General features: G+C 37.0%; 1 long non-coding RNA gene across 3 annotated transcripts in view; it reads right to left on the minus strand.

Moving 5' to 3' along the window:
• The window catches only part of LOC144229231 (uncharacterized), a 294,216-nt gene that overhangs the window by 113,416 nt on the left and 154,441 nt on the right, over window positions 1–26,359 (minus strand). For all 3 annotated transcript variants that reach the window (XR_013334415.1, XR_013334413.1, XR_013334414.1), the window contains one exon: window positions 12,309–12,423. This is a non-coding gene — a long non-coding RNA (uncharacterized LOC144229231). The remainder of the gene's footprint in view (window positions 1–12,308; window positions 12,424–26,359) is intronic.

A 26,359-nucleotide genomic window follows, 5' to 3' on the forward strand; every position in this document is an offset into this window, starting at 1 on the left:
ATTAATAATGGGCCATCAACTGTAACAAATATACCATACTAATACAAAATGACAATAATAGAGGAAAATGGGGAAGGGGAACTGTCTGTATTTTGTGCTCAGTTTTTTGTAAAACCTAAGAATGCCTCCACCTAATTAAGTCTATTAATTAAAAAAAAGAAAAGAAAAAGGATCTTTACCTGGAATGCTATACTCACTTGATACATTAATGCATTGTTCTGTCAACATCTCATTATTTTGCTTAACAAGTAGCTGCGATTATGGTTTGCAAATCTCTAACGTTTGGAGTTGAAGGGATGGGTAAATGCTAACAATTATGAGACAGAGACTAGAAAACATCTCTTCATTTTAGCAAAGACTTCTTTAGAGATCCAAAAACAGAAGTGCTTGTGGTAGAGCCCACCCTAAGGAATGGGGTGGAGGCCTCCTCAGATTAAAGGAAGGCAGTGTGGCCCAATCAACTCCTATACATGTATGCATAGCTCTGATAGGACTCTCTAACTTGGACTGTATCCAATCAGACCATATGCCACCATATAGGGGAGACAAAGAAGTAGAAATTGTATAAAAGGCTACACCCTGCTGTGCTTGGGGCTCAGTTTTTGGGGAAAGAACCCACTGAGCCCATGCCGGCATGATGAATAAAGTTGCTTCCTAGACAGAAAAGCCTTGGTGTCCCATCTCACTTTGTGAGAATCCTGCTACATGCTGACCTATACATAAGAAACTCACTGTTCCTCAACTCAATTCTGAAAAAAACTGAGACTTAAGACAAAGAAAAAGTAGAAAATTCTCAAAGTATGATCTTTCTTACTAATAAAATCAAGAGTTCAAGCTTATAGCTTAGGTAAAAAGCCAATGGGCTTCCTAATCCCTGATGAGGCCAATTTAGCCACTGAGACAGCAGTACTGAGACACAGCACTGAGCCTAGCAGGTGACTGTCCATTAAGGGAGGAGCCTGCCTCTGGAGGGACAGTACAGATCAATGTATCTTGTGGGCTGCCCATTCTTAATTGCAACAGAGCCTGAACAGAACAACCTCAATTTAATATTCCTGAATTAACCAACCTTATAATGATCTCAGTGCCTCTGTACAAGGATAGAGAGGAGCTAGGATTGTTAAATTAATCCTTCACATTCAAGGAATCATCAAGAATAGAAAAGAAGCATTCACTCCCTCTCAACAATTATACTGTGAGAGAGGCAGTATTATGTCCAAATATAAATTTTGAAAATATATCCCTTTATGCCTTTTACAAATATGTGGATCCATGAAGATTGAAGTGTCCTTCAAAAATGTTAAAGATCACCTGCAGGAATAGGAAAATTATTTCTCCATTTGTTGCAATCATAATACATTGACAAAGGGCCAAAGTGAAGCATTATATTGAGGAAGAATGTGAGGTGAATCTTGGCTCAGCAATAAGGCTGTAGTGGCTCATATGGCAGTTCTGGATCTACTGTGTAGTTTGAGACTGCTAACTAAAGGTTGTAAGGTTAGATTCAAATGCATAATTTACAAGGTAAGATGTCTAACTTAGGTACTAAAATCTATATTTTAGGTTTGTAAAACCAAAAATTGTTCATGCAATTTTTATTCAAATGATGACATCTTACAGCTATTAATTGACATAGAATTCCAATTTAGCCTGGAAAAGAATGTAGCTGAAGGTACAAAATCAAAAAAGCCTACATATCTTTGAGGAAGTACAACTATGTCCTTCTAGCATGGGGAGGATGAAATGGGGAGTGGCAGTAGGTGAGACTAGAATAGACTAGAACAATAGCTTGGAAACATGAGCTAAAAGACTTCAAATACCAGGCAGAGAGGTTTGTATTAATTCAGTGTGTAATAGAGAGCCACAGAAGGATTTGCACTAATGAGACCCATGATCCGTGCTACACTTAGCAAAGAAGATTCACCTTTCAGCAGTGTGAATGATGAGTAGGAATGGATGGAGAAGGGAAAGAATGACAGAAAAGATGTTTGATCAGACATCATCAGTGAACTGAAAGGTCACCAGAATCCCTCCACAACATGCAGTCCAATCTGTGATGAGGCCATTAGAACACCTGGAGGAAGACACTCTGACTGTTGGAATATCCCTCCTCATTAGGTTCTGTCCATTTGTCCTAATTCCCCTTTTTTGACTTGTACAGAATGACCTAACCTTTGATCCTTATGACTGGACTTCAATCTAAGCAAATAATTGTTTGTTTCTTTCTTTGTTTGTTTGTTTGTAACCACATTAACACCACCAGTGGTTTTGAATGTTCCTTATACATATTTAGTTTGCTGACCCATGACTAGAACTGAAATCAGGCTGCCTATGTTTCCTGAAGACTGATGTTTAGAAATGAAACCCTATTATGTTTCATCTAGGCCAGAGAAGAGCAAACTCTGGTTTAAACATTCTAAATTAGATAATTCCATTACTCTAACTCAACAATGTCTGCTAACATTTTTGAGCATTACTTACCTGCCAAGCATCATACCAAGCATACTACATGCAAATTATTATTCAGTACTCACAAAACCTCTAAGAATTAGCCACTATTATTGTCATCTTAGAGAGAAAATAAAGGTCAAGACAGATTAAGGTCACACATCTTGAAAGTAGTACTGGGACCAGAACGACTTTTATCTTACTCCAAAGCTCATGCTACAGAGGATGATTTCCTGAGCTCCTTCTCTTTAGATCACATCAGCTTTTCTTTATTCTTTTTTTTTCTCCAAGAGAAGGGAGAGATATCACACAACTAATCACAGTATGGTAAAACTAGTGGTTATGAAACTTGACTGCACATGTGAATCACTTCAAAAGCTTTTAAAAACTTCTGCTTGGTCCTTACCTGAGGGCCAATTAACATGAATTTCTGAGGGTAGATCATGTGCACTGGGATATTTAAAATCACTGAGGTGATTGCAATGTGTAGTCAGAGTCAAGATCTATTGCCTTTGGTCCTTTTTATATATGCTGTTGTTAAATCCAGTCTCCCTTATACTATACTTAAGTAGTTGATTTGAGGATACAAATACAGGATCTGATGTGTCACAATTAAAGTTTATCTTATTGGATTTTGTCTAGTATTCCAGCCTGTCAAGACCTTTATGAAACCTAATTCTTTCACCCAGCATATTTTTTAAACTTCCTAGTTTGTCATCTAAAAATGTCATAAGGATTCATTTGATATTTCATCTAAGTCTTAAAGAAAGTCAGTGAATAGGAAACAGCCTTCAAGCATATTGGCTTGATATCCTTAGACACAGGCATCCAAATACAAATATATATAATTATGCTTGCCTCTGGTTCATTTTCCCATTTTGTACATAAGAATGCCATAACTGACCTTTAAAAAGACTTAGCAACACACAAATATACTATGTGTAGCACATTTCTCTGCCCTAGCAATAAATAGCCTTTTGGCAAAAAGAAAACTGATCTGTGCCATGGCTTATTCTTAGTTATGGCTTATTCGCTATTCTTAGTTTTGGTTTATTCTTATTCCCTAAAAATTCTCCTGCATACTAATTCTCATCTCAGAGTCTTCCTCCCAGGGAATTCAACCTACAGCACAGAGGGTTTGTTCTGAAGTCACATAGTAAGATCATGGTAATGTGTGAGGCCACTGAGGAGATGAGTAAAAAACAGCAATATGAGGTCAATAGACACATATCATGTAATAACCATGTTTAGGGACTTAACAAAATAAGTTTTGCATTGATAGGAGACTAGAGACCTGGGAAACAAGAAACATTAAGAGTAGAATGACATAGTGGCCAAGAGAGAAAACAATTTCAAGAAGGCAAGTGTTACCAATATCCAATTATATATGAATGTTGAGGAAGATGACGCTTATGCAAAGGTGTCCCTATGTTCACGCCTGCACTCAGGTGCTTTAGGATGACCTCTTGGGATCATAATGTGTGGAAGGAAAGAGAAGGAAATGGAACTGGGCAGAGGAAGGAGTTGCTGCAGCTGTGAGGCAGTCTCAGGGGGAAACTTAGCTCACCCTGTAAGGAGTTCTGAAGGTAAACCATGAGGATGAGGTGAGAGAGTGGGCCCTTTATGCTTCAGTGTTGAGCAGTCATTAAATAGAAGTGAGTGGGGAAAAGGTTGACATTAAGCAGGAAGAGATAAAGGACCTTCAGGGAGGCTGACTGCAGCTGCAAGTCGAAGACTGAGGAAGCCACAGTGGCAGTGGAGTTTGGGAAGAGGATAAGATAAACATGTTTGGACCTGCCCAAGTTGGGTGCCATGCATGAAGTCTCACAGGCTTTCTGATACAGTCCTAATAAAAAGTCAGGGACAAAGTCCTCAGTGGCTACCCAGGCGGGACCCCTCTCATTCTTGAGAGCTTTGTACTTTCTTTCAATAAACTCTACTGCTTTGCTTACTCTCTGTTATCCATGAGATTCATTCTTTAACTCTGTGAAACAAGGACCAGCATCTCTCCCACCCTCCCATAACATGGGTGCCCCAGGAAGGGAGCAGTTGTCTGACTACCTACAATTGCCCATAGAGTAGCTTTGGTGGACTGTAAAACAGAAAATTTAGATCATTTCATCTGTCTCTCAAAGGTCTCGAAAGGCTTCTAAACACACTCCTCAGACTGATCCTGGCATCTCTGATTTTCCTGTCCATCCAGATCTGCTAATCCTCTGTTCTAGCCTTTAGGCTACTTCTTTAGCATGCCAGATGAAGTCCCACCTCAAGGCTTTTCCACCTTGCTATTCCTTCTTTTTATTTTTTTAAATGTTTATTTATTTTGAGAGAGAGAGAGAGAAAGTGTGTGAGTGGATGAGGAGCAGAGAGAAAGGGAGAGAGAGAATTCTCTGACATTGGGCCCAAACCCACAAACTGTGAGACCATGACCTAAGCCGAAATCCAGAGTCAGACGCTTAACCTATTGAGCCACACAGGTGCCCAGACATGCTGTTCCTTCTACCTCCTTAATCTACACTACCTTCACTTCATACATGTCACCCGCTCAGAAAGTCCATTCCTCACCAGACAAAAACAGACTTACCCCTGACACTCTCTTTTCTTGCCATTGTTTTCCTCATAGCAGTTATTATTTCCTGACTATGAGTCATATAGTTATATAATATAAATATCTAAAATAATGATTTTGTATTATACATTAAAAAGGTGAATCTTTGCCTTCAGCTAAACTGGATCCACAACTCAACATGGAATATATCACATACTATGGCCTGGAAATTTTACTTCTAAAAGACTGTTATTTAAAGTCTTACATTAAATAATAAGCATTAGAGGAGGGATTCATACTACAAGTCTTATATAGTGAGCTAAACCAGGAGAAAAGAATTATTTTGCTTCCTATCAATGAAAATATATTATTTTTCATCAATATCAAGTAAAGTACTTTTTCATCAAATCTAAACAGTATCCACTTAGAACTCTTGACTGCTTTGGGGCGCCTGGGTGGCGTAGTCGGTTAAGCGTCCAACTTTCGCTTGGGTCATGATCTCGCGGTTCGTGGGTTCGAGCCCCGCGTCGGGCTCTGTGCTGACTGCCAGCTCAGAGCCTGGAGCCTGTTTCAATCTGTAACTCCCTCTCTCTCTGACCCTCCCTTGCTCACGCTGTCTCTCTCTCTCTCTCCTAGAAATAAATAAAACATTAAAAAAAAATTAAAAAGAAAGAACTCTTGATTGCTTTGTACAAAATTGAACTATAAATACCACCTTATCATTTTAATTTGGGGAAATCAAGTTGTTCTGACTTCATTGCATTATGTTTTTTTTTCATTATGTTTTATTATTACTGGCAGAAATTCCATTTTGTGCTCAAAAGTTACCTTTTTTCCTTTCAAAAAATGCATTTATTTACGACTTATTTCCTCCACTGGAATGTGAGTTCCATATGGGAGGGACTTTGTCTTCTGCACTCCTAGTCTTATTCACTCAGTACCAGAAAGTGTCTGGTACATAGAAGGCATCAAATACTTTTCAACTCATGTTGAATTTGTTCTCTAGGAACATTGAGAAGTAATTCTTAGGAGAATAGTGGAAGTACAAGCAAAAATGCAGAAGGATAATCTGTGAGAAAGTAAGGAGTATACGGAGCCAGCCAAGAGTCTATCGTTTAAGGGAAACAAAGAGAGTCCTAGCATAGACAGAGAAGAAAACTTTCTGTAATATGAGGGAAGAGAGGGGATCTTGGGGCATATCTACACTGAGAGGAGAAGCTATTAAATGAATGTAAGATAATTAAGAGTCAAATAAGGAAGAATTACATTGTTCAAAACTCTCCATTACAGAAACTCTCGTTGAGCTAGATTAGACAAAAACTAAATTTTGACTCAATCAAACTTAAAGAAGGAGTATGGTGCTGGCCTTCAAAAACTAAAACTAGTAACATGTTTATTGTCAATATCTTTCCTTTTTTTTTCCCAACTCATTGTTGCTTCTTTCTCACAGGTTCATTATTATCTATCTACCGGCTTTCTGCACATGTGCAAAGTACCAGTGGCCTCTAAACTGATACTCTCAGAACTTTTTAACAAGTGGAATGGGTCTGTTCCCTAGAACTGATGAGAAAAAAATGAGAGACTCTGGCCCTCATTGGTTCAGGTGCTCACTCATAGGCCAATCTCTGTGATAAAGGAGGCAGGGACTTACAGAGTATGATTCCCACTTGAAACAAAAGGTTAAAAGAAAAAAAGACAAATGTCGCTCCTCTACTAAAGAAGAAAGGCAGACAAAACAACTAAGGTCTATTACACATTATGATTAGTATAATTAAGTTAAAATTTTACTTTGAGGTGCCTGGGGGCTCAGTGGGGTAAGCCTCCGACTTCTGCTCAGGTCATGATCTAACCATTAATGGGTTGGAGCCCACAGCCAGCTCTGGGCTCTCAGTTCAGATCCGCTTTGGGTTCTGTGCCTCCCTCTCTCTCTCTGCTCCTCCCACACTTGCACGCACTCTTTCTTTCTCTCAAAAATAAAAACAAACAAAAAAATAAAACGAAGAAATGCATTTTCATAACTGAAGAAATAAATCCAGGAAGGACCAAAAAGAGATTCCTTCTATGTATATCTTTCAGGATTCTTTATAAATACTCTTACCCACATTTATATTTCAAAGTGTGTCTTATACAATATATATTGCCTTACACAATAAGTTATTTTTCCTTAATGATTTTTTAAAAAACACCAAATAGCATATTTTGTATTAAAGCTTCTTAAAATCAGCCATAAACTTCTAGTTATGGATGAGATAAATAAATTTTCAAAGTTAAAGAGATCATAATTTTCATATACAAAGAACGCTGTTTGTCTAAAAATATTCGTATTTTCGAGTAACACTGCCAATCACAATTTTAAATATATGGAAAAGAAATGCATTGACCTTAGGAAGTGAATGTAACTAAACTCTCAAAAGAATGCAACCTGGCAGCAGAGTGTTGTGAAATCGCTTCTAATGTACTTTGAATATCTAGTGTAAACTGTTTAGCCACAATTCCAGGAAACAAAATGTTCAAAAAAAACATATGTAGACACAAATATTGATATATCTGAGTGAAAACTGTTTCAGAATCACACATACCAAAGAGCAAGCTATGTATGTTTTCTTTGATTTTCTTCAATATCCAAAGTTTGGATCCCTAGTCATGCAGTTTCTTTTTTTTTCTTTTTCAGCCCTCCATCTTTGTTATCTTCAACATTATCATCAATTTTAAACTTCAAAAAGAATGAAAAATTTTATTTCTCCTCAGGCTCTTGCTCATCCTCCCTATTAAATCTTTATGTTTCTATTTCTTAAATGTCTCTATTTGCATAAAACTGTCTACAAACAATTACAGTTAATTAAGATAATTTATCACTTGGAAGTAAAGCTGTTTTATCAGTGGGTATCAGCTTGCTAAGCAAACAAAGAAGAAGTTTTAGGGAAAACAGCCTTCTTACTAAGAAGGCACAAGTGGCAAAAAAAAATGTTTTTAATTTTTAAAAAGAGAGAGAGAGAGAGAGAGAGAGACAAACAGAAAGAAAGAAAAAGGATCCCTTCCTAATACTTTCTGTTTGGAGGAGGTGTTTTGTTTTCAGTCATTAGACATAATTAGCTGATCATATTTCTTTAGCAGCTTATTTTGCAACACAACACTATAGATTTGATAATTTACAATTTGTCAATCTTCTTGCATATGGAATATGATAACATTCTTATAAAAACAGCAAGTACTTTAACTGCCAAAAGAGCTCTGTAGCCAGAGTACTTTGGAAATTAAATCTCTTTAAGTGTATGCAACAAAGCAATACTCATTATCAGCAGCTACACTGATTTTAGGCAGATATTTATGTAGCTTTCTTATATAAATAGCAATTAAAGAGGATTTAAAATGCTGAGACTTTCTCTGAGTGTAAAACAGGGTAGCAAAATGATACATGGAAGTTTTAAAATCTTTGAAAGAGGCAAACAAATCCTTCTGAAGAGGATAGGAGAGAAACTTACTAGCATACTAAGTGTCCTGTAAAAATGTAATAAATGGAAATATCACTATTATGAGTACTGATGTTAGGAGATGAAAGAACTTTTTAATTTTAGGAAAAAAAATTTCTTGGCTGATGAAACAAATGATTCCAAAACTACATAAATTTAAAATTTCATGTAAAATCTGCTTTATATAGGTGAGGAAAAAATAACTTTCCCTGTACCCTTCTGAGTTCTTAGCTGAGATCCCTGTAATAAAAGATAGATTAGTAACAGAAAACAGTTCAGTAATGATGAGGAACATGAGGCAGGCTGAGGGCTAGAGCACAAGCTGGCATCCTCCCACCCAGAGTAGAATATGTGTGATACTCCTTGGATACTCCTGGCTACCCAACAACAAAGGAAAGGGTTTTAAATTCTTGCCATGGTAATGTGGGAAACTAAGGCAAATGAAAAATTAAATTCCCTTACTGCTTACAGTCCACGGACAAGTCCTTGAAAAGGGCAGGGTGACCTCCTTCTAGAAGCTCAGGTGCTTCAATGATGACACTCTGCTAGGGGCCAAAGAAAACCTTAGCTTAACATTATCCCAACCTAGAGGATCCTGTAAGTCAACTTCCTTTATTTCAACTGCCCTGAGATATATGCTGGCAATCATACTCCAAGTTCATGGTCCTCTGATATACATCTGAAGGGTTTCATGACTGAGGTTTTATTAAATGGTAATAAATGGCATTTTCCTAGCAACAGCTAGCCCCTTAAGGTCCTAGAAACCTTGCTTCCAAAACTTACTGTATCTCTGACCCCCTTCCAACCTGAGGGTATATAATGAGCTACCCATCACAATCCCAGTGCAGTTCTTCCTGCCCATGGGTCCTGTCCACATGCTTTAATAAAATCACATTTTGCATCAAAGACGTCTTCAAGAATTCTTTCTTGGTCATAGGCTCCAGACTATCCCACCATCACCCCAAAACTTTATCAATTAACATGTAAACTTCATGTATACATAGTAGATACCTCAGAAAAACAAGTAACTCCCCCATATAGCTTAGAATTAAACTTAAATATCTTAATAAGGAAAGGGGAGGGTGGCATGCATAGACCTCTTAGGGGAGAATAAATAATTTGGGGGAAAGATGAAGGGGCCCTTAGCAGAATAAATAGCAGATAGGATGGCTTATGACCCACTTTGTCTGGGGGTGATGACACCTTCTAGTCTCCTTCCTATGATAAGAGTGAATCTTCTCTGGTTAATGAAATTCCCAGGTAGAGGATTTCTGACAATGGAGTTCCTTTCAGAAGATCAGTCTTTAGGCAGATAAGAAGAATTCAGAGAAAGCCCTACCCTGAATTTGCTGTTTTTCAAGTGGCTATAGCTTAAAAAAAATCAATATATCAAAGTAGCATACTTTGGAGTGGCATGTCCTGAACTCACTGATAAGATTGCCTTTTTCTTACAATTTACTAAGATAATTGTAAACTGATGGAGAGTCATGTCCTCTGTGACTGTGATCTCCATCAGTTAACAATTTGTTTTCCTTCCTTTCCTTTGTTCTTGGGCAGCCACGAGTGCCTGAGGAATATCACACATATCCCACCTGAGAGGAGGGACGTGTGCTAACTTGTGCTTTGCCCTCAGTTTACCTTATGGTCCCTCAGCAGTTACCACTTCTCTCATGAACATGGATCAAAATTAGTGAATCAAATCTAATCTGTCTATCTATCTGCCCATCTCTCTATCTAGCATTTATCATCTATCTATCCATTTGTCTATGATAATATATCACAAATGAAAAGAATTCATCTTAGAAATGCAAGATTGATTTAACTTTCAAAATAAATCTGTGAAGGTGGTTAATGAATACTATAAAACATTGGAAAAATAAAGGAGTATAAGAAAAGCCCTTTAACAAAAATCAACACCCATGCATGATAAAAATGCTCAGCAAACTAGGCAAAGAAGGGAACTGATAAAGAACATGAAACTTATAAATAGCAAACAGTGCTCTCAATAGTGAAATATGAAATATTCGGTAGCTGTGGTGAGCATTGAGGTAAGAATTTCCACTCGTAGCTTTTGTTTTTAAACATGAAAAAGTAATTTTTAGGTGACTTTAAGTCATGAAAAGTAAAATAATGGCAAAAAAAAATCTGAAAAAAAAGCAATGTGATTAAATATTAAAATATACTCTAGCTGGGCTCCTGGGTGGCTCAGTTGGTTAAGAGTCCTATCTTGATTTCCACTCAGAACATGATCTCAGGATTAGATAGAGCCCAGTAATTCTCTCTCTGCTCTCTCTAGGCCCCTCCAACATTCTCTCTCTGTCTCTCAAAAAAATAAACACAAACACATATACACACACATATATTCAAGAGCCTCAGAAATTAATAGTGATACTGACATTATGTTAATGGGCACAGTATGTATGTAGAAATTAACTAAATGAACAAGAGATTTTAATATTTGATAAAGTTCTCATGTCAAATCATTGGGAAGATGATGCACTACAAGAAAATTTGTTTCAGAAAAAACGGATGAGCATTTGGAAAAACGAAACAAACAGAAAAACCAAACAAACAAGGTTTTATCAGGATCTAAGAGTATATACCAGGGAAAATGCCAGATGGTCTTATGATTTATATCTGAATCATTAAAACATGAAATTACTAAGACAAAACAAAGGTAAATGATTTATGACCTAGGTGTGACAAAGACTTTCTAACTATGACACAAAATCCTGAAGCTATGAAGAAAGATGACTGATAACTTTTTTTTTAATGTTTTATTTATTTCTAGGAGAGAGAGACAGCGTGAGCAGGGGAGGGTCAGAGAGAGAGGGAGTCACAGACTGAAACAGGCTCCAGGCTCTGAGCTGGCAGTCAGCACAGAGCCCAACGCGGGGCCCGAACCCACGAACCGCGAGATCATGACCCAAGCGAAAGTCGGAAGCTTAACCGACTAAGCCACCCAGGCGCCCCCTGATAACTTTGATATAAAAATAAATAAACTTCTGTTTAGCAAAAAGCAATATTGCAAAAGGAGCAGATTTAAGTTTGTGCAACACTACATCTTCTATGTTGAAGCCTCCTGCTATTAGAAAGGCAAATAGTAGGCTAACTTTAGGAGACCAATCTGGTCTCAAATACCAAAAAGCTTTGCTACTCATTGTCTACATTGTCGTTGGCAAGATAATTAATTTCCCTTTGCCAAGAACTGTGAAGAGTCTAACATTTTACCACACTTGCAAGCCAACAAGTGTGCTGTCAGCAGTGTTATAGATTCTGGTAGAGAGATGAAACAACTGGATCATAGACAAAGAACTTCATTATTAATGGGACAGAAATCAGTATGGTTCTATGCTCACTTCAATTCCCCCTTGTCCCTCAGATCCCATGGCAGGCTCATGTAGATGCTGGGCACACACTGGGTTGCCTTTTGAGAAACTACAAGCTTAGGAGATGCCAATATTTTAAAAGAGTCTGTTAGCTAAATTGTTAAACACAAAAAGATACTATAATAAATATACTGTTTGGGGGGTGGAAATCTTGCCCTTTACCTTGGTGCAAGACGCTATTAATATCTTCCAATGCAGTTTGCTAAACAAACATCCTTTAAAAAATAACCTGGAATATGAGCTGATACTATGTGTACTATGAAGAATTGTCTCCCAACATTCTTAGCCCTGGTTGTTTCAGTTGTATAATGTGGACTGTCACGCACATTATCACTGGTTACCAATCACCAGGAGTAGAAGTCAGAACACTTTTGCCCATCTCATCTGGCTATCTGAATTGCCAAGGAAAATGCAACAGGTCAAGCACGGGGTATGGAACTATGTTTTACTCACATAGAGAAGAGACAGAGGCAGGTCAGCTTCATTAGTGAGCGCTGGTCCCCTGCAGTCAGCAAGTCCCATTTATCTATCTTAGTGCTGCTACAGAACCAAGGATCCTGTCTCCTACCTGCAGAGGACAGATATAGAGATAGAGCAGTGAGACTGGACAGATGCCACATGATGCATTTCCTTAAACATAACAAAGGAACACACACTGGGTCCAAAATAGGGAAAGATATTCCCACACAAGCTGACAAGCCTAGCACAAACTGTAAGGATTCTTCATCCCTTGGTAAGAAAGTATTCTGGGTCCAAAGCCCATTCATACGTGGCAAAAGGTGATTAAAAGGCTGCCTTTCTCAATATGGCTAATGCATGTATGTAATATGTGATAATATACATATGTGACATATGTGATATATGCAGTGACAATAATTATATAGGAAAATGTCTGAAAGATATCTAGGGCAATGCTAGCACCTACTAAGTATTCATAACAGACACTATTGAACTTTTGGTCATAATTATATAAACTATCTTCAAAAATTAGTCTACATTTTAAAACACACATGCTAATCTATGTTCACATATTATTTTATGTCCTATAACTAAAGACAGATTTCTTTTTTACACTGAAATACAGACATTAGTTTCTAGTTTCTATTAATACATGTTTGGATCCACTACTGAAGGACTTTCAAACTTAACTCTGTATTTTCAATAGTCAAAATAAATATTTCCCACAATATCTCTAACTCCAAAATAAATAAATCAGTGCTCTACATATATTATAGAAAGAGTAGTAAAATTTATTAAAGTCATATTTTAAAGGAATCCTTTTTTATTGTGTACAAAGCCAGTTTAAATTATCCAAATGTTAGGTAGCAGGGTTCAAAATCCTAAGAGCATGTTAAAAATAAATGGTATACATGGGAAATTAGATCTATCAAACCTGAAACAGATCAGTGTGAAAACTACTGATTGGCTCAGAATAGAAGTCACTTTCCCCAGAAGCTTTTCCATTTTTGGTTTTGAATGATTAGGATTATAAAATGCTAAAAGCATCAATGTTTAACTCATCTTGAAGATACCAGACACTAAACAGACCAGCGCAGTACAAATCCTTATAAAGTTAAATAACTTAATATTTAGAATCAAAATTTGGCATCATTGATTGCAATTTTAAAAGTAAACACACTCCCTATTATTTAATCCTTGAAACAAATCTTTGATTGTTAAAACACAACCCCAAGAAGAGGTACACTGTTTAATTAGGTGTTCCTGTGAAGGGTTGCATACTTGCATTTATAAAGGTATTAGCTCATCAGGGTAAACTGAATTAATGTCATGCTCAAACTGCTAAAAAGCACAAGGAACAGTCATTTTAAAAATTAATTTAAAACAATTTTTGAACATGCCATGGGAAAACAAAAGTCATTAAGCAGTATTATTAATACTCACAGCAGCTGTTACACAATCATGCATTAAGTCTCCGTGTTCAAACTTGCTTTCTAATATAATGTCTTAAAATACTCTATTAGTCTGTAGTTCATCATACACCAATACGCTGTGAATAGCTTTAATGTCAATTTCTTATCAGTTTATCAGATTGTTCAGTATTGTTTCCACAGTATATGTTTGGAATTAACTGTTTTTGAGATACTTTAGAGAATCCTACTAAAAAGCCTATTGTTACTCCTAAACATAATCCTGCAAACAAATTGAGATTACTTTTTCCCATGCATCTGACTCTTCATTAGGCATATCCAGATGGCTTTTAGACAGTGAATCATGTCTTCTGCTCTGTCTTCAGGTTGTCCATGCCTTTATTTATGCTGCCTACTGTTCAAAGTACTTGCATTTCTCTACATAAATTGAAGCATTTGTATTGAATCCCACAGTTGAAAACATATATCTAAGCATATGACTAGCCAAACTGGGCTAGCCTTGTCTGGTCAAGATCATTCTAGAATTTAAGAATCATATGCTCTTGGGCAGTCCTAATGTAGGGTCTTTGAGAAGTTTTAAAAAAATGATAATCTCTTGGAAGAATGACTAAGAACACAGAACAAAGAGCACAAAGAATCAACAGCTGGATAAGAAAGGGAGGTTAAAGCTAAGAGAATATTATGTATATTATGTAGAATTTAGGCTTACAAATTTCAAATGTTAGTTGAAGCAGAAAGTAACTAGCAAAAAATGCTAACCAAATAGAGATAAGAAATAGGAAATATTAAAAGACTATAACTATTATAGATACTAAATCCAGAAATAGAATTCTTCCCACATGTAAAATTCATGAGTAGATGGTCTTAACTGTGAAATTTTCTAAACATTAAAGGCAGGATAATGTCCATCTTACACAAAGTTCTCCAGAAGAGAAAATATGGGAGCACTCCTAATTCATTTTTTTAAATTTTTTACAAATAGTTTATTGTCAAGTTGGTTTCCATATAACACCCATGCTCATCCCCAGAAGTGCCTTCCTCCATGCACAACTCCCTCCTCCCCACCACACCCATCAGTCCTCAGTTTGTTCTCAGTATTCAAAAGTCTTTCATAGTTTGCCTCTCTCCCTCTCCCCCACTATTTCCCCAATTCTTCTCCCCCACGGTCCTCTGTTAAGTTCCTCCTATTCCTCCTATACGTGCAAACATATGATATTTGTCCTTCTCTGCCTGACTTATTTCGCTCAGCATAACACCCTCAAGGTCCATCCATGTTGCTACACATGGCCAGATTTCATTGTTTCTCATTGCCATGTAGTATTCCATGGTATAGATAAACCACATCTTCTTGATCCATTCATCTGTTGATGGACACTTAGGCTCTTTCCATGTTTTAGCTATTGTGGAGAGTGCTGCTATGAACATTGGGGTACATGTGCTCCTATGCATCAGCATTTCTGTATCCCTTGGGTAAATTCCTAGCAGTGCTATTGCTGGGTCATAGGGGAGTTCTATTGTTAGTTTCCTGAGGAACCTCCACACTGTTTTCCAGAGGGGCTGTACCAGTTTACATTCCCACCAACAGTGTAGGAGGGTGCCCATTTCTCCACATCCTCACCAGCATCTAGAGTTCTCTGATTTGCTCATTTTAGCCACTCTGACTGGCGTGAGGTGGTATCTCAGTGTGGTTTTGATTTGTATTTCCCTGATGAGGAGTGATGTTGAGCATCGTTTCATGTGTCTGTTGGCTATCTGGATGTCCTCTTTGGAGAAGTGTCTGTTCATCTACCCATTTCTTCGCTGGGTTGTTTGCTTTTTGGGTGTGGAGTTTGGTGAGTTCTTTATAGATTTTGGATATTAACCCTTTATCTGATATGTCATTTGCAACTATCTTTTCCCATTCCGTTGGTTGCCTATTAGTTTTATGGATTGTTTCCTTGGCTGTGCAGAAGCTTTTAATCTTGATGAGGTCCCAACAGTTTATTTTGCTCTTGATTCTTTTGCTTTTGGGGATGTGTCATTAAGAAATTGCTGCAGTGGATGTCAAGGACGTTGTTTCCAGCTTTCTCCTCTAGGGTTTTTGATGGTTTCCTGTCTAACGTTCAGGTCCTTTATCCATTTTGATTATATTTTTGTGTATGGTGTGAGAAAATGATNCATTTTGGTATTATTCTTTAGTATTACTTTGGCTATTTGGGGACTTTTATGGTTCTATACAAATTTTAGGATAGTTTGTTCTAGTTTTGAGAAGTATGCTGGTGCAATTTTGATTGAGATTACACTGAATGTGTAGATTGCATTGGGTAGTAATGACATTTTAACTATATTTATTCTTCCAATCCATGAGCANGTTTTAAATATTTAGGTGCTCCCATATACAGCGCATGGACATTTATGATTGTTAGTTCTTCCTGATGGATGGACCCTGTAATTATTATAAAATGCCCTTCTTCATCCCTTTTTATTGTCTTTAATTTAAAGTCCAGTTTGTCCGATATAAGTATAGCTACTCCAGGTTACTTTTGACTTCCTATAGCATGATAGATATTTCTCCATCCCCTTACTTTTAATCTGAAGGTATCTTCCAATCTAAAATGCATTTCTTGTAGACAGCAAATAGGTGGATTTTGTTTTTTTATCCATTCTGCTACCCTATGTCTTTTGATTGGAGCATTCAGCCCATTTACATTCAGTGTTATTATTGAAATATGTAGGTTTAGAGTCATTGTGTCCTTTGTGGGGTTCATGCTTGTGGTGGTGTCTCAAGTGTCTTTGTTCCTTGCAATAATTCCCATAGAGAGTCCCCCTCAAGGTTTCCTGTAGGGCTGGCTTAGTGGTGACAAATTCTTTCAATTTTTGTTTCTTTGGAAAGACTTTTATCTCTCCTTCTATTTTGAATGACAGGCTTGCTAGATGGAGGATTCTTGGCTGCATACTTTTTCTGTTCATCACATTGAAGATCTCCTGCCATTCCTTTCTTGCCTGCCAAGTTTCAGGAGATAGATCTGTCATACTCTGTTAGGTTTCCCTTTGTATGTTAGGGCCCTTTTCTCCCTAGCTGCTTTCAAAATTCTCTCTTTGTCCTTATATTTTGCCATTTTCACTATGATATGTCATGCAGAACATCGATTCAAATTATGTCTGAGGGGAGTCCTCTGCGCCTCTTGTATTTCAACGTTTACGTCCTACCCCATGTTGGGGACGTTCTCAGCTATAATTTGTTCCAGGACTCCTTCAGCACCTTTCCCTCTCTCTTCCTCTTCTGGGATTCCTATGATACGGATATTGTTGCGTTTGAGTGTATCACTGAGCTCTTGAACTCTTCTTTCATGTTCCTGGATCAGTTTGTCTCTTTTTTTGTCAGCTTCTTGTTTTTCTATAATGCTGACTTCTAAATCTCTTATTCTCTTTTCTGCCTCTTCAATCTGTTGTTTGGAGACCTCTAGTTTATTATGTATTTCATTTATAGCATTTTTTAATTGATCATGCCTATTTTAGTTCTCCATTTTGTTTGTAGCCATAGTTTCTTTGAGGTCTTCTATGCTTTTTGAAAGCCCAGCGATTCATTTTATGATTATTGTTCTAAAATCTTTTCCAGTTATGCTGCTTATATCTGTTTTGAGCAGTTCATTAGCTGTCAATTCTTCTTGGAGTTCTCTTTCGTTTTGTCATTTTGGTTAGCTTTCTGTCTCTTGTTAGTTTTAAAGACTTGTTATGTACTCTGCACCTGTGAGCGCTGCTGTACCCAAGAAGACTCTTTGACTGTCCAGGGCCTATCTTTTCAGAAAGTGTTCTTTGAATTGTATATCTTGGTCTCTCTTGTTGAGACCTTGGTTATTTTATTTTCCTACTCATATATTTGGGATATTTGATATTTGGGACTCTCCACCATGTGTACTTTGGCTTGTTTCTTGAGGTAGCCCTGGAGAAGAATACATACAGACAAACACACAGGGAACAGAGGGACACAAACGTACAAACAAATCCAACAATCAAGCTACCCAAGAGGGAAAACTAAAAAGTTATGAGAAAAGATGGAGGAGGGAAGGCAAATGATAGAAAATAAAAATACACTAAAAAGTCAAAAATAAGAAAAGGAAGAATGAAGAAAACTGATAGACAAATATCAATTTAAAGCATATAACCAGATATCCCAGCTACAATTAAATAGCAGGTGTATGCAGTGCTTGTTGAAGAGCTAGACAAAGAGAGAGATAATGGGGCGGAGATGAGGCAAAATTGGAGATAGAATGAACAGGCAGAAGGGATAAGAAGCTTTTTTCAAAGAGCTAAAGGGTGGAATATGGTTGGAGAGGTGAGAGAAAGACGGTGGTATTATCCAGAGAAACTACCTAGTCTGATTACTCCTGAGAGGCTTTGTTATACCGCCATTAACAGTTCCGCTGGTCACTGCTTCCCTGTTGCCAGGGGTTGAGTGGAGGGTGGGGGAAGTGCTGCAGCCTTGGATCCGCCGGGGTCAAGCAGCAATAGAACCTGGGTCGTCTGGGGATCGTAGCAACTTCAGGTCCACAGAGTCCGCATCGCCTCACCCCACCGCAACCGCTTTACCGGCTGCAGCTGCTTCAGCAGGCAACTTTTCGCTCACACAGCCGCCGTTTCACCGGGACCGGCAGCACTTCACCGGGTCGCCGCCACCCTGCTTTAGTGGGCCCATGTCACGCACGCCACTGCTGCTTCACCCGGCGCTGGGACCGCCTCCGCAGGCGTTGCTGCCAGTTCACCAGGCCGCAGCCGCCATGGATGGTGCCCGGTGCGCGGCAGTTCAGTTTTTCCTGGCGCCTTCCGGGACCAGGGCACCTAGTTTAAAGTCAGCAGCCCAGCCAGAGCTAAAAAACACTGTCTTTCCAAGCCGAGATTTTTTCTCTTCTCCAGGGACGGTTCTATGAGCAATCTCAGCTTTTCTTTCCTTTCCCCTGGACTCGTGGCAGCTCACCACCACTCACCGGTTTATCACTCACTGCAGCTGCTCGCAAGCCGGGTTCCCTCCACTCCTTCCGTGTCTCTGGTCCCGTCCCGCTTTTATCTTCCCCAGTTTGCACTCACACACTTATGAGGTTTCCTTCCCAGTGCACTCTGTCTCTTTCTCTTCCCAAACTCCTGTGGCTCAGTGTCCTACAACTTCAGGCCTTCTTTGAGAGATGAGTGCAGGCGAAATGTATGGTGCTTCCTACTTCTCCTCCATCTTACCTCCTCCCAAAACTTTTTTCGCACTCCTAACTCATTTAAGAAGCTAACAGAATTCTGTTATGAAACCCTGGCAAGCATATTACAAGATTAGAAAATTTTTAGAAGGATGAGAATTATCACGTTGGCTGAAGGAAATCTATGAATTAATATCATTCAAAGATAACTTCAAGGATACTTCAGATGTTAACTGTACAGCCCTCAATACAGAATTACAAAGTGAGTGAGCTTGCAAAGCAGACCATGACAATAACAAAAATGTGGCACTTATCAATGCTTCCAAGATGTCAAGCATCTACTGTGTGCTTTACTCACTTAACTCCCTCAACAATTCTATATATTGAACACCATTTTAACCTGACTAAATTATTCTGCTTCCCTTTCACTCCCTCTCCTCTCTTTTAACCTCCAGCTAAGTCAGCACTTGGACAAGGATTTATAGATTCCTGATCCATAGCACTTTCTCTGAATCATGCTGTCTTCCCAAAGCAGAATGAAAGGTAGTTTCTAAGTGGGGCAGGAACTGAGATTGGCAAACAAAGGACAAAGATGGGAGTTTGTCAGAGGAAAAAAAAACCAAGGAGGCAACAGGAAAAAAAAATCCCTGAAATTTCCAACTCCAATGATGTTCTGGTATATCCAGTCCCTAGAAACGATTAAACCTTGACATTGGTCTAAGTTTGCTCCAATTAGAATGAAAAGATGAGGCAACTATAAGTGGAGTCCTGAGGAGGCATTAGAAAATAATGCTGAATTGCTTTTTCCTTCAAAAAGTGTCATGACTCTGCTGTGAAATTATCACTCTGCAGAAAGTGCCATGTCCTGATTCTTGATGTGCAAATCTAGTTATACATTAAATATATATGACACATGGAATGGGTTAGAATATAGCTCCTGCTATCTATGAAAATAAAGATATTTATGAAGTTTTGGAAAGTGCTTCAAGAGATCCCCAGAGAAAGACACTATGGTAAATACAAATTATCAATAATGTTACTTTGGATTTTTATAGAGCCTTTGCTCTAAACTGCTGGAAGCACTTTCACAGTATTATTTACTAGCTGAAATTTCTCTAGTATGTTTTCTCTGAAGGGCCTATTCCCTAAAGTCTTGGGCATGAACTTAAATTACAATGCTCCAGATATTTCAAAGATGACACTCCCTCCCAAATCATTTATTTGTTATAGCATTTCTATGAGATTAAGAAGGTACAGTGGCCACAGTCAGACACAAAATTTGGTTAGCATCCCAAAGCTACACACTCCTAATCCAAAACATTTTTCATCTGTTTTTATTTGTTTGTTTCTTGTTGGTTTTCGGTTTTGCTGTATAACATTTATTCTATTTTTAAGAGAAACTGATGGAAAAAGCCTAATATTATATATTTTAAATTATTATCATTATTAAACTGATAAACTATGCCAATTTAAATTTAACTCCAAGTATTAAACTGTATAAGAAAAATTGAAAGTATAACTCAAGACTGAGAAAATATTGATTTCCTGCAAGCAGCTGAACTACCCGATATAAATAGAAATTTTGAAAGTAACCTTTTTATCCATATAAGTTTGTTCTAAGTAACTTTTCCCTACGAAGAATATGGATTATCCAGTATTTTTACTAAAAATAAGGATTTTAAAAAGTGATTTCAAATTATTTTTTAACTAAAAGTACCATTTACTTGAAAAATTAAAAACAAATGCATGGTATTTTGTAATATGTTTTGTATAAAAATTGGGGGATTATCTAGAAAATTATTTTCCTGCACATACTCTATGACTGAATATCATAGAAAAGTTATAAGAGAAATGAATATCAGAGAGGAATTATAAGAGGAATTCTCTTATAAGAGAATAAGAGTTATAAGAGAGAGGGATGGGAAGATACTGAAGAAACCAGATAGGGTTTTGGTGCAATTGTGTTGTTTAACAAAACCAAAACCCCAAAAGTCTAAATTCCAGTGACTTAAAATAGTAAGCATTTATTTCTCATTTAAAGCACCATATGCAGCCTTTAGATCTACTGACCCCAACTGAGATGTTCTGATCTTGGCTCCAGGCTATGGCTTATGTTTAAGCTACTCCATATGTCTTCTTATACCCCATAGACCATAGCTGCTCCAGTCATCATCTTCTCACGGCAAATGGTAGAAGTGTGAGAGGGCAAGCCAAAGCATGGACACACAGCAAAACCTATACCTATCACACCCACTGAATAATCCATTGGCCAAAGCAAGCTGCATGGAGAAGCCCAGAGTCAATGGTGCAGGGAGAATATATCTTTTCTAGTGAAACTTTTATAGAACTGCAAAGTAGCATGGCAAAGAGTGTGTGTGAACAATTCTTTTATAGAGAGAGAGTGAAGAATTGTTAACAATAACCCAATATGCCATTTTTGGGAAATCACCATTCCCGTATTCCTTGAAGAGTAATTCTGTCTGCCTAATCATGTGCTCAGAAATGCAAATATTTCCAAGTTTTATAACCTGAAACAGATTTATTTCTGTGGGGGCCTAGTAGGAAACAAAATGCTTGGGTTAATTTCCGTTCATTTTTATAGTTCAATAACAGAGAGAATAATTATCCAAAGAAAAACAAAAAAATTATTTGTGTTAAAAGTGAAAGTGGACAGCAAGCATTTTGTCCTACATATTCAGAGAAGTGGTTTCTGGAGGCTCCTTCCCTGAAATATTTACTAATCTCTATATTTGCATCTCTCAATCTAACACAGTTTTTCATAAAAATACAGTAAAATATAACTGAAAATGTAAGTGTCCTACTTATGTTTTTAATGAGATCACAAGTATTGCACTAAAGGTTTTGTATCAGAATGATAAAATGAATTATTCGACCAAAATAAACTCTAAATAGCTTTCTATTATATCATTTGCTATGTCAATAACCCTGAATATATTTAATTTGTACAGCTAAATTCCCGAGATAAATGATGATATTTTCTTTGGTACATCACAAATGTTCATGAAGGCATTTCTCTCCAATAAGGTATTGATTCCAATACAAACAATATACATTCTGTTCTATAACCCTTTAAGTTTCTTAACTAGATGGGAAATACATAGGTAATATGATCAGCTAATAGCATTTCTGTTAACATTTTCTAACTGGAATATTACAGATGTAACAGCTTTGCATACAAAGGATCTCGTATATTTAAATATCCCTTATATAATGCTCCAAACCTTAACTTTGATTAATTGTAATCCAGTGTTTTTGCTTTATTCACCTCCCTGATATTTTAGAGAATTTTCAGGGATATTTGTGTATACCCTGAAATGGCACTGATATACTTCAAGAATGTGAGAGATCTCTAGCACACGTCTAAAGGATAGAAGCTGCAGTGATTAGCCTTGATCATCACCATATCTTGATAGGCACTGGTGTCACACTGCCATTGCCTCTCACTACTCACAGTTCTGGAAATATTTCACCAAGGAAGGATAACTACCTGCTCTATCCAAGAGACATTCCATAAAAGGGGGCCACAAAGGCTATCCCGCAAAAGCAGCAGGCTTGTGCCTGATTTGTTAAATTTCCCAAAACACACATGCATCCAGAATGGTTGAGTTGAGTCGCGTAAGTAGCCATCACTGCACTGGTAACAAACAACTCCTTCCAAATCTTGAACCTATTTTTTCTATTGAGATCATATTTCCTTAGTGAGTTTCCTCTCCAGGTCCTTTTATTTTCCCCCTACTATCTGACAAAAGTTGAAGACTACTCCATTGCATTATGTATATTTGCACACAGCCAGATTGCATGAAGTTAGAGTAAAAAAGTTCTTAAATTAATAGATGCAAATAGAAATGTGGAAAAGAGGCACCACCCAATTCCACCAACCAGTAGGATTTAAGTCCTAATGTAACTGGTTATGTTTCAGTAAAGATGGAATATTTAGAATATTCAACTATCTTAGCTACACAACCCAACTGAATGCCTTGTTCCACCCATATTACATGCATGTATGCAAATAAATGCTTCCTTTTTTAATTTTAATTTTTCCAAATAAATGTTTTTTAAAATTCATGAACCCATGTTTGCTCATGTAAAAATATTTTAGTAGCTATAATCACAGTTTTGCCCTGGACACTTTCTTATACCTCCTAACTTTCTCCCTAAAAATGTGACCCAAGAATGACAGATTATTTCACATATGTTCAGAACAATCATGAGAATATTTTGACGTTCATTAAAGTGAATCTCACACTAGATAAATAATTTTTGCAACATCTGGTATACGTACTGAAAGAGTTTCATGTGGTCTAATAAGTAAGTTGGATTTATTCAAGCCATGTAGCCAAGTCACCATATATTCAACTGAGTTTCTATACATCAAACTGTATGTTTTGCTTAAAACTCAATTATTTCTTTATTCCATTTAAATGTTCTTTACAGAAATATAATAGACTTTATTTTCTTGAATGTTATTTTTCCCAACAGAACCAAGTTTTTATCTGACATTTAGTAAATTATTTTTTCAGTATATATTTAATAGGTGCCTACTGTGTACCAGGTAAAGGATGGGGAGGGGGTTGGAAAGCAGCCAAGCAAAGAAAATAGCATATGAATAAAGCCAAATAAGCCTATGAGCATGAGAACTTTGGGTTGTTTAATATAGCAGGAATTTAGAATGAGAGGGAAGAAGTGTCAATAAATTGAGCCACTTTCAAGGGTTCAGAATATAGTAGAATTTGTAAGAAGTTTGGGCTTTGTACTTAATATAATGGAAAAGCACTGAAGGAGTATAAGCAGGCAAATACCATAATAAAATCTGCATTTTAGAAAGATTACTGAAGTGCAGAGGCTATATTGGAGAGAAGAAGTTCAGGACACCAGCTAAGAGGTTATGTAATCTAAGCAAGAGATGTGATGTAGGACTGAAATTAGTGGTACTGGGAGGGAGAGAATTGAAAAAAAAAAACCAAACATGGAGCTATATTTTGCAGGTGGAATCTGTAGAATGGTGATTATTACTTGGATTACAGAATAAGAGTCAGGGAGAAGTCAGAGAAAGCACCCAGGTTTGGGTCTCACACAGTAAACTGTAGGGTGTATAATCATTGGGATAACTACCACAAGGGGATTCACATGTTATATAAGGAGGAAGATGACTGTGGTGAGTATATGTGAGCTTAAGATGACTATGGATTTCCAAGAAGAAATATCCAATAGGAATAGAGAGTGTAAGCTATAATAAGAGAACTGGGCCAAAAATATCCATGTGGGAGTCATTAGCATCTAGAATACTGGAAGCTTTACGAGTAAGAAAAATTACCCAGAAATGGTGTTCAAGAGAAGAGGAGAGAGCTCTAGGATAGAATTCTAAAAGGTGACAACAATTAAGAAACAAAGGAGTACAGGATACACAATGGGCACTGATAAGTTGAGGCAGGCAAAACACCAGGACAATATATTGGCCCCCCAAAAGCAAGAGCTCATTTCTAGGTTATTGCTGGCAAATGTTATTAGGAGGTCAAGTATGATGAAGAAGAATTTTCTATCTTTAATAACACAGAATTAATAGCTTAACCTTCTGAAAGAAATAATAAAGTTGTGATATAGCAACTAAGTTGTAATGCTTTAGGAGTGAGTGGGAAGGGGGAGTTGAGCCAGGAGACAAGTTTCCACAGTCATATTAAAGAAAGGACAGCATGGAAAGTCTAGGTCAGCAGATAGAAAGTCAGTAATAAGTATACAATGCCAAAATTATATGGCCTTATTCTAATTGCAGGGTGATTTTTATCTCAATCATCTGCCATATTGATACATGCTTCAGAAGATTTACAAATAACTTCATGCAAAGAAATTAAACAACTCTCTCAGGAATAATTGAAAGTACTGAAATGCTTTGACATTGTTATTAACTCCAATAATCCTGTGTCTATGACATCTGAAAATATTATAAAACCCCAATTTTAATTTTAATTTTAATTTTCAAGGCCTTGGGCTTTAGTAGTTAGTAGAGTTAGTGTTTGAGTAAAGTCCACTCCTCATAAAAACTTATTTATAATATTATAAGTCTCATTTACTTAATCTTCAGTACCAGATTTGGAATGAATTATTTTCAAGGAGATGTTTTACCTGATGTTAGCAAAAAGGAGAAGTATTTTCTAATTTTTTAAGAAGTTCCTTCAGAAGAAACCCCTCCTATTACATACATCTTTAATATGTTTTTTAAATTAACTTTCTAAAATAGAGGTTCATTTATTAATTTAACTGTTAAACACATTTATCTATTTATTCACCATATCTTTTTTTAAGAGCCACCATGTACTATATGACAGGGTTGAATTCACACTACGGTCAGTATTATAAAGGGGGAAGTTAATGAGTAAATTGGAAGAAATAGTTCTCCTCATATAGCTCAGCATCTATGGATGATGGCTAACAAGGAACAAGTACACACAAGAAAGAAAAATATTAAAAGGTTTTATTCAAGTGTTTAACAGTAGCTGGCCTACTGTGAAGATTTACGAGAGAGTATGGTTGGATAGAGGATATAACCTTATAAGCTTGTTTGAAAATTTAAAACTAATTGTAAAAAACACCTTACCTTCACATGAATCATTATTAGCATGAATAAGTGTAATTAAACCCTTGGAATATTATTTTTTAATGAAAGAAGCCCACTATAGTTATCTGCAATTACGAGAAAGAAGATAATGTAATTTATATAATATTAAATGATTTAAAAAATAAGATGTTGCAGCTAATTGGATTTTCTGGTTAATTGAGCGTTAAGAGTTTTTACCGCAGGGGCGCCTGGGTGGCTTAGTCGGTTAAGCGTCCGACTTTCGCTTAGGTCGTGATCTCGCGGTTCGTGGGTTCGAGCCCCGCGTCGGGCTCTGTGCTGACTGCCAGCTCGGAGCCTGGAGCCTATTTCAGAATCTGTATCTCCCTCTCTCTCTGGCCCTCCCCTGCTCACGCTGTCTCTCTCTCCTAGAAATAAATAAAAATATTTAAAAAAAAAAAAAGAGTTTTTACCGCAATGTTACATTTGAATTGAAAATTTTAGAATGATCGTGTATTTTAATTGGCTACAAAGCTGTAATCTGAAAGATCCCTACTTGTACTTTCTGTGGAATGCATACATTTGAACCCTTTTCCATACAACTGAAAGAAAAGTCAACACAAATGTTTTAAACACAGGCGTACTTTATATTTCATTTTAGACTCACTCATTAACTATTTTTTTAAAAGTAGAATCACCACCTGCTCTACTGTTCAATGTTGGCAGTGATTTAAACATAGAGGAAATTTTACAACAGACCTAACCCTTCTTGTAAATCATCCCAGAGGACACATATTTTAGTCTGTCAATTCATGGAAAGATAATATTAAAAGTGAGCTTGGTAAAAAAAAAAAAAAAAAAAAAAAAAAAAAAAAAACGCGA

The sequence above is a fragment of the Crocuta crocuta genome, unplaced genomic scaffold, assembly GCF_008692635.1.
Source record: "Crocuta crocuta isolate KB4526 unplaced genomic scaffold, BGI_CrCroc_1.0 scaffold163, whole genome shotgun sequence".
Taxonomy (NCBI): Eukaryota; Metazoa; Chordata; class Mammalia; order Carnivora; family Hyaenidae; genus Crocuta; species Crocuta crocuta.